The 20,072-nt window shown below is 44.2% G+C and overlaps 1 protein-coding gene and 1 long non-coding RNA gene across 2 annotated transcripts in view; one reads left to right on the top strand and one right to left on the bottom strand.

The window, feature by feature from the left end:
* Positions 1-10,643, bottom strand: part of LOC134732762 (uncharacterized) — a 118,620-nt gene extending 107,977 nt beyond the window's left edge. Inside the window, exon 1 of the long non-coding RNA XR_010116246.1 lies at positions 10,530-10,643. This is a non-coding gene — a long non-coding RNA (uncharacterized lncRNA). The remainder of the gene's footprint in view (positions 1-10,529) is intronic.
* A 1,389-nt stretch (positions 10,644-12,032) lies between these two features.
* The window catches only part of BASP1 (brain abundant membrane attached signal protein 1), a 59,668-nt gene continuing 51,628 nt past the window's right edge, over positions 12,033-20,072 (top strand). The window contains exon 1 of the mRNA XM_055246119.2: positions 12,033-12,245. The gene's annotated coding sequence lies outside the window, so the exon portion shown is untranslated. The remainder of the gene's footprint in view (positions 12,246-20,072) is intronic.

Raw genomic sequence — 20,072 nt, 5'->3', positions numbered from 1 at the left:
TGCGTGGATCCAGGGGGTTGCTGGGGAACAATTGCCCTCCTGCTGGCCCAGGGTGCCTCTTCCTTTCTCTGTGCTTCCTGCCTCTTGCGCTTCCCCCCAGCAATCTGCAGGCCCTTGAACAGGTTTTTTTAAATAGGATTTTTAATTTTATTATTAACCAATTTTTAAAATTGACAAGTAAAATGTGTATATTTATGATGTATACAACATGATGTTTTTGATAGATGTATACAGAAAATGTGAAATGGCTACATCAAACTATTTAACACAGGCATGGCCTCACATGGTCACTATAGTTAGTAACAATATATTGCATACTTGAAAATTGCTAAGAGAATAGATTTTAAGTCTTCTTATCCTTCCGAAGATTTGAAACAGCTACTAACAAGACGTGGGGTGTCCCTTGTTAGAGTCCCACCGTGACCTTCCAGGCAGAAATGGTAGCCATAATGCTGTGGTTCATGACTATAATTCCAGCACTTTAGGAGGCTGATGGGGGTGGATCACCTGAAGTCAGGGGTTTGTGACCAGTCTGGCCAACATGGCGAAACCCTGTCTCTACTAAAAATACAAAAATTAGCCAGGCATGGTGATGCCTGTAGTCCCAGCTACTTGGGAGGCTGAGGCAGAAGAATTGCTTGAACGCAGGAGGTGGAGGTTGCAGTGAGCCAAGATCGCACCACTGCACTCCAGCCTGGGTGACAGAGAGAGAGAGAGACTCTGTCTCAAAAAAAAAAAAAAAAAAAAAAAAAAAAGAAATGGTGGCCAAATATAAACCAGGGTCTTAAACTCAGAAGCTGGAGGAGGAAGAGGAGGAGGCCCTTAAAATACAAGTATTTCTTATTGTTTTTCTGCCAACACAATACTTGAAAAGTCATTTTTTGTTCTGCAGTGTTTGGTTAAAGTTCAACCCAAAATGTCTGGCATTTAGTGAAAGGAATCTGGGTGGAGGGGTCAAGAACTCCCTAATATCCATCCAAAATCCTCCAGGAGACTGGGGTCCCCAGGTTGAAAAGCTCTGCTTGAGATGCAAGAAGGGAGGCAGAATCAGAAACTGAGATGTGTATGTTTTGAAGAGACCTTCCTTCCCCAGTGGAAAGGCTGACACTGACCAAGTACAAGCTTCCAGCTCCTTCCCTCCACCCTCCACCCCATGGAGGGAGAATCTCACTGTCAACTCCACCACAAAGTTGCCTGTCTGGACAACATTATTTTTACCTTCTTAGAAAAATGCTTTAGAAGAATTATATGATGGTCTCTGCCCTTTGAAGGTTGATATATGTATTAGTTCATTTTCACACTGCTATAAAGAACTTCCCTGAGACTGGGCAATTTATCAAAAGAGGTTTAATTGACTCACAGTACTGCATGGCTGGGGAGGCCTCAGGAAACATATCATCATGATGGAAGGGGAAGCAGGCCCGTTTTCGATGGCAGCAGTCCAGAGAGAGCAAGAGAGGAACTACCAAACACTTATAAAACCATCAGATCTCATGAGAACTCACTCGCTATCACAAGAACAGCATGGGGGGAACCGCCCCATGATTCAGTCACCTCCCACCAGATCCCTCCCTCAACACCTGGGGATTACAATTCTAGATGACATTTGGATGGGGACACAAAGCCAAACCACATCAATATAATATGTGGCCTGCCGAGAAGATTTATTTATCTCTAGTAAAAATATTCACAAAAAAATTGACTTTAAGAAATTTAGGCTGGGCATGGTGGCTCACCGCCTGTAATCCCAGCATTTTGGGAGGCCGAGGCAGGTGGATCAACTGAGGTCAGGAGCCGAGACCAGCCTGACCAACATGGTGAAACCCTGTCTCTACTAAAAATACAAAAAATTAGCCTGGCATGGTGGTGGTCGCCTATAATCCCAGCTACTTGGGAGGCTGAGGCAGGAGAATCGCTTGAACCCGGGAGGCGGAGGTTGCAGTGAGCCGAGATCACGCCACTGCACGCCAGCCTGGGCAACATAGCCAAACTTTGTCTCAAAAAAAGAAAAACAAAAAGAAAAAGAAATTCAGTATCCCTTACAAAAAGGGATACATCAATACATCCCTCTTAAAGTTAACTGATAAGATTTGCCCTTCCTGACACATTGGAAATATTTTCTTTTATAATAGGAGCTAAATAGTGCACATTTTAATTTTTTTCTCTTGGCTGCCAGGAAGCTGAGAGCTAAATTCCTTGCACAAACATGGCAATATACTTCATGTTTTCCACGATAACTCTCTATACCTTCTATCCTTTCAGATTCAGTACTTAAGTTTTTTTTTGTTTGTTTTTTGAGGCGGAGTCTCATTCTGTCTCCAGGCTGGAGTTGCAGTGGTGATCTCTGCTCACTGCAACCTCTGCCTCCCAGGTTCAAGTGATTCTCCTGCCTCAGCCTCCCGAATAGCTGAGATTACAGGTGCCAGCCACCATGCCCAGCTAATTTCTGTATTTTCAGTAGAGACGAGGTTTCGTCATATTGGCCAGGCTGGTCTAGAACTTCTGACCTCAGGTGATCCTCCAGCCTCGGCCCTACAAAGTGCTAGCATTACCGGTGTGAGCCACCGTGCCGGCCTCAGATTCAAAACTTAGTTCTTGTTTTATCCTTCCCTTAATGGTCCTGTTGGTGGTGCTATAGAATCAGCTTCAGGGCACCATTTTCTGAGTGTGTTATATGAGTTGGCTAAGGGCTTTACATACTTTTCTTATATAATCCTTAGAACAGCCCAAGAAAGCTGGTAATATTCTTGATTTCCAGATGAAAAGATTAAGGTAAGAGAGATGAAGGAATTTGCTCAAACTCAGGAAGATAGAAAATGGAGGATTTTAACTTCCATTAAAAGGTTAGGATTTTAACCCATTACTGTCCTCTAGCCAAGGTTGTCCACTTAAGCACTAAGATGTACTATCTCCCTAGTCTTGTTCCAATGGAGTTCAACATGTGTGGAAGAGAACTGATCTGTAAGAACCAAATCAATTTTCCCATTTGAAAAATGATTGTTAAAAAGATGGACCGTTTGGCCAGGTGCGGTGACTCATGCACTTTGGGAGGCTGAGGAGGGTGGATCACAAGGTCAAGAGATCAAGACCATCCTGGCCAACACGATGAAACCCTGTCTGTAGTAAAAATACAAAAATTAGCTGGGTGTGGTGGTGTGTACCTGTAGTCCCAGCTACTTGGGAGGCTGAGGCAGGAGAATCGCTTGAACCTGGGAGGCGGAGGTTGCAGTGAGCCGAGGTCACGCCACTGCACTCCAGCCTGGTGACAGAGAGACTCCATCTCAAAAAGAAAAGGAAAAAAAAAAGATGGACAGTTAGAGGACTTTTATCCATAGAACTGATATTAACCCTTTTATAGGAGACTGAGACGGTTACAGTAGACCAAACCTAAACAGTGTACCAACAATGGCAAAATAAAGTCTAATCTTATCAGCAATTAAATATATGCACCTTAAAACCATTTTATACCTATAAAAAGTTGGAATGGGGCTGGGCGCAGTGGCTCACGTCTGTAATCCCTGCACTTTGGGAGGCTGAGGCGGGTGGATCACCTGAGGTCAAGAGTTCAAGACCAGCCTGGCCAATATGACAAAACACTACCTCTACTAAAAATACAAAAATCAGCTGGGTGTGGTGGTGGGCGCCTATAATCCCAGCTACTCAGGAGGCTGAGGCATGAGAATCGCTTGAACCCAGGAGGCGGAGGTTGCAGTGAGCTGAGATCTCACCACTGCACTCCAGCCTGGTGACAGAGACAGACTTCGTCTCAAAAAAAAAAAAAAAAGTTGTAATGGTCAGGCATGGTGGCTCAAGCCTGCAATCTCAGCACCTTGGGAGGCGGAGCCAGGGGGATTGCTTGAAGCCAGGAGTTTGAGACCATCTTGCACAATAAAGTGAGACCCCATCTCTACCAAAAAAAAAAAAAAAAAGTTTTAGGATGCCTTGGTGTTGAGGCTCTTGGTTGCACTGAATTTGTTTAATTTTATTGAAGAGCAAAAGTCATAAAAATCAGCATAGCCCTGATTCAGCAGCAATGCTGTGTCATAGAAGATCATTCAGAGATATTGAACACAAAAAACAATGTCATATGAAAAACAGAACTTTGTATTAGTGTTATGGGCTCATCAATACAAAAAGTAGGTTAATATATGAACAGAGAAGGTAGGGGCTAACTATAGGCTAAAACGTTCTTTTCCTGTAAGCGTTAGTCATTTGATCAATGACCTCAACATGAATAAAGCTAGAGAGGGGTTTCCTTTGCGCTAGAAGTGGACTGGAGACCTGCACCAGGGGTGGAATATCTTTCTATTTGCTCTGAGGTCAGAATGAGTGGAAATAATGCAACAAAGTCAAAGGAGAAGTGCTAGGGTTTTGGCCTCATTCTTGACTCACATGGTGTCACTCATTGTAAGATGAAGAAGCAGAAAGACGCAGAAAGCAGATGTATGTTGTTAAAAAGAGTCCGGGGGCCCGGGCTTGGTGGCTCATGCCCATAATCCCAGCACTTTGGGAGGCCGAGGCAGGCGGATCACCTGAGGTCAGGAGTTCGAGACCAGCCTGGCCAATATAGTGAAACCCAGTCTCTACTAAAAACACAAAAATTAGCTGGGTGTGGTGGTGAGTGCCTGTAATCCCAACTACCCGGGAGGCTGAGGCAGGAGAATTGTTTAACCAGGGAGTCGGAGGTATCAGTGAGCCAAGATAGTGCCACTTGCACTCCAGCCTGAGCTACAGAGTGAGACTCCATCTCAAAACAAAACAAGACAAAACAAACAAACAAACACAAAGCCCAAAAAAACAGCCCAGGGAAAGTTGATAAGAAGTCAGGCTTCAACCAGTGATTTCTTAGCCCTGAAGAGGAATCCTGAGCAACTCCTAAAATTGTATATTCTGATTACCAAAGTAACAAATGGTCATTGCAAAAACATTTGTTCAACATAAAATGTTATAACATGGAATGAAAGCTCAGCTGTCCTCTGTCCCACCTCTGAAATGACACCAGTGCCTAGCGAGATCCGCTCTTAGCAGTCTGGTGTATTTTCCCATGTTTTTGTTTATAACATCAATGGGACAGTCTCTACATACTGTTGGGCAACTTGCTAGAGGCATCTAAGAAGTTGGTTTTGACAACTTCCCTTGTGTTTGATTTTGATAAAACTAATACCTTAATTACCATGAAATTGCTTTTCTTTTTCTGTCCAAGTTTTTCCAGGAACACTGAGGCTTCAAGACGGTGACCATGATTTTCTTGTCGCGTCAAGTACCCTGCTACATCATATGTTCATCTTCCACATTTTCATACATGCCATTCCGTTTCCCTTAAAACTACTGACACAGTAGCTGGGGTTTGCTTGTTTGTTCAAACCTGGCTCTCTTATTTCTTATCATTTACTTTCTTCCTGTGGAGAGAAATCATTCTGACGCTGAGTTGAACTTATCTGAGTAGATTCCTAGGCTTGAAATGCAAGAGGGTTATGGTATCTGTTTGGGAGTCTTAGGGAGTTTATCAAAAGAGCAGAGTTAGGTAGACACTGGAATTTGGTCCGTATTTGCACTTTAGAGAAGTACGCAAAGCAGCATCCCTTAATTTATTTACTTATAATAAAAATGTGCATCCTTTGCATTCTGGTTAGCAACTTGCTTTTGCACTTACCAATTTATTTCGGGCACCATTCCTTGCACTGAAGTTAAAGTAGAAATATTCTAATTATGGTAAGGGCTGATCTGAGAGTAGAAGCAGGTGGTGCTGAGGAGTGGACGCGGCACACATTATTTAACACTAGGATCTCTGTGGTCTTCATTATTCAAAGGTGGAGCCAGCTGAATAATTGTTCTACAACATTCTTTATGCCATTGTAAGGTAACTTGTTCTCTGACTGGTTTAATGGGTGATTGTGGGGGAAGGGTAGCCAAGGAATTGAGGACTGTTTTCCCAAGACTGAGCTTGCTATGCCATAATCGCCTCCCTGGTGTCTGTAGGAACAGGTAGGCACTGCATGGAAAAAGCCCTCACTGCTTAGGAGGCTATCACCTTTTTACCATTGGTTTGTTACAGGGAAGGGTCCCAATCCAGACCCTAAGGGAGGGTTCTTGGATCTCGTGCAAGAAAGAATTCAGGGCGAGTCCATATAGTACATTGAAAGCAAGTTTATTAAGAAAGTAAAGAAATAGGCCGGGCGCGGTGGCTCACGTCTGTAATCCTAGCACTTTGGGAGGCCGAGGCGGGCGGATCACAAGATCAGGAGATCGAGACCATCCTGGCTAACACGGTGAAACCCCGTCTCTACTAAAAATACAAAAAATTCCCGCGTGGTGGCGGGCGCCTGTAGTCCCAGCTACTCGGGAGGCTGAGGCAGGAGGGCAGGAGAATGGCGTGAACCCGGGAAGCAGAACTCGCGCCACTGCACTCCAGCCTGGGTGACAAAGCAAGACTCTGTCTCAAAAAAAAAAGAAAGTAAAGAAATAAAGATGACTACTCTGTAGGCAGAGCAGCGGCATGGGCTGCTTGGCTGAGGATACTTATAGCTATTTTTTGATCACATTTTAAACAAGAGGTGGATTATTCATGAGTTTTCTGGGAAAAATGTGGGCAAGTCCCGGAACTGAGGGTTTTTCCCCTTTTTTGACCATATAGGGTAACTTCCTGATGTTGCCACGGCATTTGTAAACTGTCATGGCACTGGTGGGAGCAATGAGGACAATCAGAGGTCACTTTCGTTGTCATCTTGGTTTTGGTGGGCTTTGGCCAGCTTCTATACCACAACCTGTTTTATCAGCAAGGTCTCCAAGACCTTGCTGTATCTCATCCTGCGACTCGGAATGCTTAATCTCCTGGGAACGCAGCCCAGTAGGTCTCAGCCTTACTTTACCCAGCCCCTATTCAAGATGGAGTCGCAGTAGTTTAAATGCCTCTGACAATTTTATGTATTTTCTTAATAGAAAATGCTGGACAGGCACGGTGGCTCACGCCTGTAATCCCAGCACTTTGGGAGGCCGAGGCGGGCGGATCACGAGGTCAGGAGGTCGAGACCATCCTGGCTAACACGGTGAAACCCCATCTCTACTAAAAAAAAAAAAAAAAAAAAATTAGCTGGGCGTGGTGGCAGGCGCCTGTAGTCCCAGCTACTTGGGAGGCTGAGGCATGAACCCGGGAGACGGAGGTTGCAGTGAGCCAAGATCGCATCACTGCACTCCAGCCTCGGCAACAGACAGAGACTCTGTCTCCAAAAAAAAAAAAAAAAAGAAAAGAAAATGCTGGTGACTAGAAATGTACTTTGGGACTGAAAGGATAGGCAGAGGAATTACAGTCTATGAAAGGGAGAAGGGGGTTGGAAATGAGAGCTATTCAGGTAGACAGGATTGTTTTTATCTGCCTCTCATTTTGGGCAAATGTTCCTAATGTAGCACCAAGGCCAGGCTGTCCCTTCCATTTCAAGTCCGATGCTTCGTAGTAAACAAATGTTTGCTCAGGTTTCCCAGCTATCCTTTTACAGTACATGAAGAGGAAATTAAATAGGGAAGCAAGGTTAAGTCATTTTCTTCCAGTTACTTGGTGTGCAGTAACAGGGAATGCAATTCAAAATCACTGCTTTTAATCTTTGACATACCTCTTGAAACTATTGCCTCAATTTGTGTTACAGTGGAGAATGTGGTTAATGAAGGGCTTGGCGCGCATTGTGCGACGCAGGCCCTTGTTAAAATTTCTCCATTAAATTTTGTGCCTCCAAGCCTTTTGCCCTGCTGAAGATACCTTAAGCCACAGGAAGAGGCAGCTTCCCTCTGCAGCATGCGCTCTTAGAAAAAAAAAAAAAAAAAAAAAAGATCAGGCATTTTCCAACTGGGCAGCAACTTTATGCTCATTTAAACCTGGGTTTCTCAACCTTGCCATTATTGACATTTTGGCCCAGAATGACTGTCGTGGGGTTGTCCTGTGTGCATTGTGGGATGTTTAGCAGCATCCCTGGCTTCTACCCACTAGATGCCAGTAGCATTTTTTCCTCCTCACCCTTTCACCTACCATAGTGACAACCAAAAATACCTCCAGATATTGCCAGTTGTCCTCTGGATAGCAAAATAGCCCCTGATTGGGAACCACTGATTTAAACAAAGGAAGTCCTTTCACTTGGCTGTGTGAAAGGTGAGGTTGTAATAATGGGTAGGGTTGGGGTAGAAAGGAAGAAAGACGAATATATAGATTACAATATTTCTTTTGGTTAAAAAATTATAAATATATTTAAGAGAAAAAAAGCTGTACACTTTCATCTGTAATACTGTCTGGCCTTTTGCCTGCAATTTGCAGATAAGATTTTGTAAACAAATTGCAGCAAGTTGGTCCTCCACCAAAAACTTACCAGTAGAGCTGAATTTACTTTCAAATTCTCTAAATGGGTTTCTGAGGGTTTGGATTAATGCAGTGGCCTTGAACAGGAAATATCCAGAAAGATGTCAAGCAAAGGTGGCTAGAGTAACACTTGGGTGACACTACTGTCACCATGCTTCTGATTCATTCTTGTTATACATCTTTTATTTGAGATTTTAATCCTCTTTTTACTATTTAAGAGGAAAGGATGGGGAACTGAGAAAGATGCTAGGCCTTGGTGGGTGATGTGGGAGGTGGGGAGAGGGAAGATAAGAGTGAGGTTTTGAGGCTTGATGTGGTCTGTATAATAATCTATTGTAGGTGTCTTAGTTGACACAATAGATATGATTTGAAAAGCTGAATGCACATGGAAATTTTTGTAAACTGACTAGTAATTTAAGTGACAATGAGTCCATTATATTGCAAGCAATGACAAATCTTTTAGAAAAAAATTAGTTATCATAGAATAATTTATCTTTTGGATAATGATTTTCATAATGCAGGTTATGCTTCCCTGGAGAAAGTTATGCAGGCAATTAAAAATGACAATGGAATTCAGTTTATAACCGATGAACTCCAGCTTTGTTTGTCAAAAATAAATGCATTCATTCCATTTGGAGAGTAAAGCAGTCTTTTTTTCATGAGCGTAATAGTGAAGGCTAATTAAATTTACCATAAATTACACCCTTAACATTTGTTCCCAAGATCATTAGTCTATAATCTAAACAGACACATTCACAATAGTTAATGTTAACAGTTTTCTAAAATTCAGAACTTTAAAGGTTTATTCATTTATTCCCTAAGCATGTGTTTAAAAAAATGTTTTAAAAGCATACACATTAAAAATGTATGTTAGATGAACAACTAAAAATTAGACTAAAAACGTTGCCAAATTGGATTTTATATAGTAATATAGTTACATTGAGAGGTAACATTTTGGCAACCATTTGCTGCAAACCTACAAATTCTGTAAAAGCTTCTAAAGATTAATAGCACTATCAGTCAGTTGCATCATTATCTCATTGAAGATGAATTCTCACCCTCCTTTAAAAAAATTTAAAAAAATGTTTTAAGAGAACAACTAAATCTGATGGAAGACAAAATTAAGGAGACCTGCAGTTCTCCTTGTTGGTGTAAGCTTTTGCCTCCAGTTTCTATGGTAACCCGTGATCTGTATTCCAATCACACCTTTGAAAGGTTTGTTTTCTCCATCATGAAAATTTAGCTGGAAGCACTTAAGGTACTGAACATTAATTTTTATGTTGTCTTTTTTTTTTTTGAAAAATTGGAAAAAGAGAATAGAGAAGGAAGATAACACCCATAGGCTTATACTGCAAATACAATGAGGAAATCTATTTGCTAATTTTAAGATGATTTACATGCCTGGAAGATCACAAGGATAAAAACCCTGAATGCTAAATGAACAAGTACGCAGCTCCTCTAACTCAGGAAATGTCTTGAGCATAACAGTGCAAATATTCATCTAATTCGATAGGGTAAAAACCTAGAGACTTGCTCGTAGAGGTTGAAAGAAAATTTAGCTCAGTGGTTTTCAGCCTGGAGTGATTTTGCCTCCCAGGAGACATTTGGCGATATCTGGAGACATTTTTGGTTGTCACAACTGGTGCTGGTGCTGGTGGTGTGTGTGGAGGGTGGTACTGGCTGCTAGTAGAGGCCAGCAATGAATGCCAGACATCCTACAGTGCACAGGACAGCCTCCCACAACAAAGAAATATCTGGCCCCAAAAGGAGGTGGGAAAACCTGCATCCTCCATTTAGCTTTATAGATGGTGTACTGGTGTGAGGGAAATAAATATTGAAAAGAATTAAAATGCTTTGGAGGCAACCTCATTTGTAATTTGCTTCCCTGGTATTTTACTACACTAACTTTTTATTTCACTTTAAATGGCAGAAAGAGAAACAGGAAAAAACAAACAGTTTCCCCTTTTTTTGTTACCTTTGGTTTAAATTTGAACATTTCCAGCTGGCATGCATTAATCTTATTTGGTGCTGCCTCCTATGACCTGTAAATGTGTACAGTAGGGTCGTCAAGTGTTTCCACTGCAAAATCGCTAGTGCAGTTGAGTAGATATTGCCACTTTGCTTAATTCAAATATGTAAGTTAAAGTTATAATTAGTTAATTTTCCTGTTAAGTGAAAATGCACTTACCTTTCCCCAGTTGAATACAGATGTACTTGCCTTTGACGTCTGCCTCCCTAAGTATGGTTACAGTTTGTCACTCCGGTTCTGGAGGGCCACCCTGTCCCTGAATTCGCGCCCAGGTCATGAGGGCAAAACCATCCTGAGGACAACCTGCAACTCAATCGATTTTTTCTTGGCTGGGACGCAGGCGAGTATGAAAGCGATCCAAACACAGCCAGAGGGCGCCAAAATGCCGCAAATAAAAGTTCCAAAGGCGTCAACTGGCTTTTGCGGGAAGGTAAAATTGGCTTTTGTCTAATCAGAGAGCTACCGTTGTCAACGATGTCACGTTACGTTATTTTTGTATGTCCCTCTTGCCAACAGGTAAGCAAAGTGAACGCATCTTCCTACCCCGGTGGCTATTCTGTGTCCCGGTGCTAAATCAAGTGTCCGCCCCCCAGGGCACCCGGACAAGCCGCAGTTGGCCCTAGATTTGACTCGAGCGCTCGCGAGCAGCAGCGTGCGGGCTGCCTCGGCCAACCCCGTCTTCTTAATATTGGTGGCCTCCATTAAAGCACAGACATCAAAAACATCGACGGCCCTTTTACCCTCTTCTCTTCCCTCCTTCCTCTCCCAAGTTCCGAGAGCATCCTCCGAGGGGCGACGTCTCTCGCCCCACCAGCTGGACCTCGGCGACCGCGCCTGCCCCGAAGCTGCAGCCTTCGGGGCTCAGCCCCGCGGGTGCGGGTGCAGGTGCGGAGCCGCCCAAGGTGCGCAACTCGTTTGCAGCGGCGCAGCCGAGACGCGCCTGCAGCTGGGGCTCACCCCAACCTCGCTGCCCGCCGAGGTAGCGGAATCGTAGTCGATGTCGGGAGCGGGCTGGACTGGGGTCTGAGAAGGGTAGCTGGTGCCAGGGGGTGTCATTCATCACCTCGAGGCAGCTCCCTAAGTCTGAGCGAGAGCCCGAGCACTTCTTATCCAACGGTTCCAAATAAATGAGGGGGGAGAGAGAGAGAGAGAGAGAGAGAGAGAGAGAAGCCCACGGACAGCCCAGGCGGCGCGGCGGGGGAAGGGGGATACAGGAATGGAGGAGAGGAGAGGGGAGGCGGAGGGGGGATCTGAATAGAGGGCAGTTAGGAAACGTTGGCGGGACACAGAGTTGGAGGGGAGGGGAAGGGAGGTGGGGGGAAGGGAGAGACCAGGATGGAGGATAGGAGAGAAATGGGGGTGACTGTGCTGGAGGGGAGGGGAGGTGGGGGCCCAGAGCTGGGGGGAGTCAAGGGGAGGCGGGCGTGTCCGGGCTGGAGGGGAGAGGGGAGGGTCTGCGCCGGAGGGAGGGGAGGGGAGGGGAGCAGAGGGAGTGCAGGGGGTGGGAGCACGGAGCTGGAGGGAGTGGAGGGGAGGCGGGCGGGGCGCGGTGCTGGAGGGAGGGGAGAGAGGCGGGCGGGGAGCGCGGGAGGAGGGAGGCTGGGCGGGCGGACGCGCGGGGGGAGGGCACTGGGCAGGAAGGGGAGGGGGAGCGAGCGCGAGAAATGCAGAGGCTGCAGCGGCGGCGGCGGCGGCAGTAGCGGCAGCGGCGACGACGGCGGCGGCAGCGCTCCAACTGGCTCTTCGCTCCGGGCTCCGCCGTCGAGCCGGGAGAGAGCCTCCGCCAGCGGCCAGGCACCAGCCAGACGACGCCAGCGACCCCGGCCTCTCGGCGGCACCGCGCTAACCCAGGGGCTGCGCAGGCACCCAGAGCCGGTAAGGAGGCGCGCCCGGTGGCCCCGCGCCGCCGCGGACCCGGGGGCCTCCGTCCCCCACCGCGCTGCGCCCCGCCCCGCAGCCCACAGGCTCTCCCTTCGTGCAGCGGGCAGCGGGGATGTGGGCCTGGATTGGACGGCAAGGGCCTGGGGTCCCTCTGTGAGGGCTCCGTCGCACTTCGGGGATCCCGGGTGATGGGGGGCCCAGAAGTGGGAGGCTTCAGCCGCTCGCATGGTAGAGGGGTGAGGGGGGTGGCGAGGTTGGTAAACGGAGCTGGGGGGAGGGGGCTGTCGGGGAGAGAAGCTGCGGGTGACTGGAGGAATTGCCGAATGCGAAACCCCGTCAGTACGTTGAGTCTCGGGGAGACGGTTCTGTGGGCTGAAGGGAGTGCTTCCGTCATCGGAGCCCTTACCAGCCTTGGAGAAAGCGCTCGGGGCGAGGGGCGCAGTAGCCAAAGATGGAGGGTGGGGGTGGGGTGGGGCGGGCGGGAGTCCGGGGAGAAAGAAGATGGGGAATCTGGCCCGATCAGAAGGAAGTGGGTGGCTTTTTGCTTTGGCAAACGAGTCTTCTGGACCCATGGGACTCCTGGATCTTGATTCTGGGGCCAAGGAATACGAGGTTCACAGGGCGACGAGCACTCAGAAGCACCTCCCGAGCAGATCGGAGCCCCAGGCTCGTCCGTGGCGGAATTGCCTTCCCACGAACCCGTGGGCTGCCTCGGAGCGGTTTGTTTTTTCGAGCCTTTGGTTCCAAGAATGCGCCAGGCGCCTCCGCCCTGGGCCCCGGCCCCGGCCTGGGGGGTGTGGGCTTGAACCTGACAGCGCGCGGCCCTTAACTGGGCTCAGCCGCGCTGGGAGCGCAGGGTTGGGGTTGAGCAGCTTTTGCCCAAAGCGCTAAAGCTGAAACCCGGCGCCCGGTTCCTGCTCCCCCCGCCCCCCGTCCCCCTTCCATTTCCAGAAAAATAAAAATTGCGGAATCCTGGATCCGATCGCACGCACAATGCGCGGCTGCAAACCGCATTCTTTTCATGAATATTCATCGAACGCTTGGCCAGGCTCCTTATCTGCTTCCCCAGAGACATTTCCGCCTTGAAACGAACTCGGTGGACAGCCCTTGCCCGTGTAATTCTCACTCTGCTGAAATTAGCACAGCGCACATGGGTGCATTTTTTAGTACCTTGTACAGGATTGACACACCTCTGTCTCCCCCGCGACCACTCGCACTGTGGGGCGGGCTAAAACCCAGCACTAGCATTGAAATGGCCTTGTGCTATAGGGTTGTGGACCGACCCCCCCCCCCCACCTCCCGGGATTACAGCCCGGGCCAACAGACCCCCAGTATACTGCAGGCAAAATGAATGAATCGGGACTGTAATTACCTATTCCTTTGTCTTGGCCTCGCGCATGCGCCGGAGAGCAGGGTGTGGAGGGCCCGGCAGCCCCATCCCATCTCCATCATCAAGCCACCCACTCCCCTCCCGAGCCGAGGAACAAAGGCGTTTGCCCTAAATGTTGCGGGAAACCCTTGGACACCAATGACAGTTTTTCCCGCCTGTGTGTATGTTTCTTCTTTTCCAGGCTGTCTCTCATCTTTTGCTTTCTTGCTGATTTCAACTGACCAAAATTAAGATTCGCCTTGATGATGATGAAGGCAAATTGTGGATTAAATATTTTGTACCCGCACATTGCTATTTTCCTTTCTAGTACTGTTCATTGTTCTATTTACTGTAACATATCTTACTGCAGTGAGGGTGGCTTTTTTAATTTGCATAATTAACCGTTTGACAGATCTTTTTTGGTCATTTGATTAAGGGACGATGGCCTCAAAACTGTCAGTGGGCGTTGCCTCCAGTGACACCACTTGGGGAAAATTAAGACATCTTAGCGTTTATTCGAACAAGATGGCCTACAAAAACCGGAGAGAAGAAAATGATTACCTTGTCAGGATCCTAATCCTTTCTGTTTTCTCTGGACTCCGACCTCATTGTTTCATTAAGGATTGCAAAAGGCGAATGGCGTCCAGATGGAAATCTACTGATGGGGGGAGAAAGAAGGCAGTCGCTGGGGTGAAGCTGGTTGATTAGGGTCGCAATGATTCCTTTTTCCCCATTACCTAACAGAAGCCATGATATACCTTTGATGGCTGATTTTCTTTCAGATGATCTGTTTTCCAGGTTATGGCCATTTAGATTTATTTTCAGGCTAGTTTGTTTTTACTACACAAAAAGGGACTTATTGTGTATATCAAATAGCCAAATATGATATTTTTTGCAGTGGTAGGTTATGTTTAACAGGGTTTTATGCTTAAGTACTGTCAGTACATCCTGGTGGAATAACACGTGGCAGCAATGGAAATCATCTCTTTTGTCCTTTTTGATAAGAACTTGATATTGACCACGTTCAATATATCAGGGCCCATCCACTGGCTTGGGTGGCTGTCTAGCTGTCTTCTAGGTGGCATGGATTGTACCCTCTGTACTCCTTAGTATTGAGTAGTTTATTATGATTTAGAGAGCTACGTTCTTTCTTTTTTCTTTTCCTTTAGGTTGTGTTTTTGGCGAGGGGTATGTTGGAATATAGAACAAATTCAATAGCAAATATATACCAGCATGTCCCAAATTCAGTAAATCTTAGGTTTTTGAGTGAGATAATATTTAAATCGATTTTTAAAAATTATTACAGAATTAAAAATTTCTATCAGTTCGCTTATTCTTTTAGCCAGCTAGCTTTTTTGCCAAGCTTTAGCAGGTAGAGAAATTGAGCCTTTTGATAAAATGCACCAACAATGACAGTGGCATTTCTGTTCTGTAACTGGTACTCAGTCTGCCATTGTGACGTGTAGAAGAGAACCTTATCTCCCCACATCACCCTAGTTTAAAGGTCCAATGGGAGAGCACTAAACATTTAGGCTGTCTATCCTTGGAGGCCTCTTCATAATCCTGAATTTACTAGGATCCATAATCTTCCTGGATCTTACGGTGCAAGAGGTGATGCGTTCTGTCTCCTTATTTTTTAATTTCACAATTAAGAACAATTTGAAGCCATTTTCATTCCATGGTCAAGCGGAGTATGACATCGGAGAGAAACTTTCATTTGGAGGAGATTTGATCACTCTAAAATGGATGACTATGTTATTCATGGTAGTTTTGTAACAATTGCAAAATCCACACCCATTTTTAAAAACAAGGTGTCAGGTATATACACATGCACACATATACATACTTGTTTATACACACTCTAAAATCTTATGAATAACTTGAAATCAAACCAGTTGGTATAGAATATTATTTTATAGTGCTTTGATACTGGTCTTTGGAACAATCAATTTCTGTCTTTCTAAATATGTGTTTGAAAGGGAAAGCCTAGCAAGTCTATTAATAAGCTCACTTCCCATTTATCCCAGTGTACCTGGAGCATTAAGCTAAGACGTTCATCCACAGGCTTAAAAACTTACATCAAGCACTACTGAACTTTACAAGCTGGAATAAACAATGCCTATTAAATAAAAGATTTATAAAATTGTTCTGTCTTATTTTTGCGATCTCTTGTAAATGTTTTTTTTTTTTTAACTATCCAAAGAAGACCTGTGAACTATTATTTGTCAGAAGCAATTGCCCTTGATATCTGATTCTGTTGAAAAGAAATGCTTTGATTTGTCCAGACCTTTATCTTAATGTAGTTTGTACCTACTTATTTCACACTTTCTTTCTCTTCTTAATGATGGTCTTAGCTGGTACCCTGGAAACCAGGTAACTGCCGGGGAAGAACACTGAGTAGGTATATAGACAACTTGAATATTCTCTGAAAAAGGGTATGGAATCTTTATTGTTATATCAAATTTTCTCTATATCTAATCCTTTAGATTTATTGTATCTCTTAAGACGTTAGATAAGCCAGTGAACACGAGCTTTTTCTGTTTGGCTTAATTACAGTGGACAAAGATTAGGAAGTAACTGTGAGGTTGCAAATAGAATATTTTGAAAGATAAAGTACTCTTTATGTGTTTTGGGGCAATGTTTTTGGAGTGGTTTCTCAGGAAATAGTGTAAAGACACTGGATTTGAAGAATCTAATAATTCCTATTTTGGGGTTATAATAAGAACTACATATGATATCTAAAAATGACTAAGTGTGGAATGGCTGGCTCTTAAGGGCTCCTCAACCTTTCAGTCTCAATTAGCTAGTGATATCAATTACACTGAAAGTGTTTTCAACAACTGAAAGTGTCAATCAACACTTTCAGTGCAATTGACATCACTAACTAATTTCAGTATATTCAGCTGTATTTTTGTTCCAGCTTGATTAATGAAGCCTGGGGGACCCCAGGAGTATTAAGTTAGAAGTAGGATGTCTCAATCCTAAAGGGGACCAAATATCATGGTTCCTGTTTTCTGTCCTTGTGTTTGTAGATATTTGAAATTATGTATTGTATGGGAATTAGCCTGAAAGTGTATTTCATGATATCAAGATGGCCACCTTCCTTGAATTCCCCAGGTCTGCTTATACTTATGTAACTTAAGAGGTGGCATTTAAGTTCTCTTGAGAAAATACAAGGGTAGTCTTGAAACCACAGCAGTGCCCAGCCTGCCAAAGGAAGGCTTTTGTGAAATGCCTTTCCAGCCACAGCCTTTGAGGCAGACATCTAGGTAAGTGTCACATGAGAACAGATGTCTGGTAAATGCTCTCAAGAGTAAAAATGAACCATACAGAGTCCATTTCTCACCAGAATATAGTTCAATTGTAATTCTGAGGAGCCACAAGCCTAAGAAGGAAGCAGTGTGATTAAAACAGCATTCTCCTTTTCCCTCTAGAAGTCAGAAATGGGATGAAATAGGAGGCAGAGAGAATGAAATAGTGTGTTTTTCTTCTGCACCCTAAGGATTTAGATAACATAAAAAATTATTTCTTAATGTTTTACAGACTTTCCATACTCAGTACATTTTTGAACAGAAACAGGGAAAGCTGAGATTTTTTGACTCAACAAGGCCGTCAGTGCTGAGAGGTGGTGATTGAGCAGGCTTGGAAGTCTAGGAATACATTCCTGAAAGCTTTAGAGATTTAGAAATAGAAACCATCTGCAAGCACCACAGGGGCCCAGGGCGTAAGGAAACACTTCAGGATAATATAGGAAAATGGTGTGCAGTGGAGAAAGCAAAGCATTTACATAATATTTTCCCCTTATCACTTAAGCATTTTGTGAACTCTTTTTTTTTTTTTTTGGTTCATTTTGAAGGAGGCAGGACTGGACTTCATTGGTTTGTGTTTTGAACTTCTGTTTGAAGTGGATATTTCAGCAATTTGTACGTTTGTAGGGAGTATGATATTTAGAAAGCATGATTTGGAGGGTTAGGCGTGGTGGGGATGGACTTTGGAGCCACAGTACCGGTTCGAATCTTCTCTCAGCCATTTACTGGTTGTATGATCAAGGTAAATTGCTTACCTGCCTCAATTTTATTTAGAAAATGGGGATTGTGATACATGGTTACTGTAAGTATTAAACAAAATTGTCATGCCCTTAGGACAATGCCTCCTTATATTCAGTGCATCTTTTTAACCACAGTCACTATAAAGGAGTGAGAATATCAGTTTTCATTACTGCATCCTCCATCTATAGCTATTCATATGTTTGTTTCAAAGAGACCATTATTGCAAGACAGGGTAATGGTGGTGCCTTGCTCAGTAGGTAGAATATAGAAGTCTGTGGTTTAGAAAAGTCCTCCAGGTGTGGTTAGGAATACCCTAAATCCATCAGCAGTTCATGTGGACTAAGTTTCAAAAGTCCACAGTGGGTAGGTTAATAAAACCCAGCCTCCATACTGAATTTGTATTTTTTTAATTGAAGGAAAAAAATGAAAGTCCTTGGAACTTCAGAGACGGGATTACTGCTTTGATATGTTGAGACCCGGACTCACCCTGATTAGCTATATGACCTTGGGTGTAGATATAATTCATTTAGATTCCTGAAAATCCTTAGCTTTGTTGTATCTTGAATCAGATGTATCATTAGCATTTGAAAGAAGTCTAAGTCATTAGTACTGAGGTTGATAAGCCAACTTAGGTATTTTACATTCCATATTAGTCCCACTACCTCCACCCCACCCCTGCCAAACAGGCATCACCTGCCCACCGCCTCCATACCTGGAATAAAACTGAAGGTTGTATTATGTAGGAATGTAAAGATGTTGTGATCTATTGACAAATCTTTGGAAGGAATTATCCCTGTGGGGACCTTAGTAATCAGGAACTCTGAACAACAAAACAAAAAAGTCTTTGGAATTTCAGATATTTGGGGTGGATCAATTCTGGAACTGGTCTTAACATTTCAGACATTTACTTCAGGGATATGCCCAAGGGATTTGCTTTTGTCCTTCTGGACACTTTGTAGTTGAGCAAAGGTGAATTCACTCTCATTTTGGATAAATTGTTGTTTAACAGCTTCCTTAAACAGGTTTTTGTATCTTATGGATTCTGAGGGAAATCATATATTTTACTTTATCTGTCAGGTGTTCACTGTAAGGAAGGGGATTTTAGATATAGTGGTTATGTCTTTTAAAAAGTTTCCTAGGATTTCAATCCATGTCTGATGGAGCTACACTGTATTTCCCCTAAGCCTTGGCCATTTTATCTTAGGTAATATGGACTCTTGAGGAGGGGAAAAAAAGGGGAAGGGGGCTCTTGAATAAAATGGGTAACCTTTTCACATATTGACATCTTCAGTATTAATTTAGAGAGAGCGATACTAACTTCTTCAATGAAAAATTACTTATGGAAGAGATCCAGTGTATAATTTTAATATTTCATCAGTATTACGTTAAATTGCTTGTAGATTAGAGGTGCTTCTTGTCATAGTGAATGGAGGCTAATACCTTAAGTCATTCCTTTCTAGTATGATGTTTGTGCTTGCTCTCACTAAGGACTATAAATGTAGATTTGGTTGATACCTTCACGTTTCTCCTTGGACATTGCAGATGGAAGTCATAACCCCAAATGTCTTACTTACCTGCAATTTTGCTCTGAGATATGGATCAGGTTCTAGTAGACCCTCTGCCACTGGGTAGTTAGTGTTGCCTGATTAGAAATAAACCAAGTCCTGCCTAAATTTGTCAATCTGTTTTGTTCTGCGTCCACGAAGGATTCATTTACAGAAAGCCAGTGGCTGCTTTTAACCACTATCGAAACCTCAGTCCTTTGTAAATGCTTTCCTTGGAGCAGAAAGTTTAAAAGCTCATGACTAAACACTCATTTTGGAACTCAAAAGAATCTTAGAGAAGTTAGTGGGTTGCTCAAGGTCCCACAAGCTGCTTATGGGCTGCGTGGAAACCTAGGTTATTTCCCCATAAAGCCTCACTCCTGCCGCCCCTCTCTTCTGAGAGAGAAGCAGAGAATGTCTAATTGAGTCACTCTTACTCACTGTCTGCAACGTAAAAATTTTTTTCTACTATTTTTTTTTTGTACCCTAGAACCATTAAAAAAAAAAAAAAAAAAAAAAAAAACCAGTCTGGATCCTATATCCGTCTCATGATCTCCCTCAGAGGAGACCTCTTCAGCCTTTTAATACACCACACATGGCCTTTTAATACAGCACACATGCCCCAGGGGGCTGCTGCAGTCACTACCTGCTGCCACTTCATCCACAGGCCATCTTCCCCTCAACTTACCCCTCTCTGCTTCTTACATTATGTGCACGTGGTTTCCTTTATATGCCAAAAAGTATATGGCATGCACTAAAATAACTTTCTTCATAAAACTAAACTTTAGTTTTTCTAAAATTTAAATTAAATCCTTGTTTTTCTCCCAAAATGCACAGTGGTTGGGGGTTGGGGAGCTGG

Source organism: Symphalangus syndactylus, chromosome 16 (assembly GCF_028878055.3).
Source record: "Symphalangus syndactylus isolate Jambi chromosome 16, NHGRI_mSymSyn1-v2.1_pri, whole genome shotgun sequence".
NCBI classification, from domain to species: domain Eukaryota; kingdom Metazoa; phylum Chordata; class Mammalia; order Primates; family Hylobatidae; genus Symphalangus; species Symphalangus syndactylus.
The sequence above is the reverse complement of the archived record's forward strand: the minus strand, read 5'-3'. Positions and strand labels throughout refer to the sequence as shown.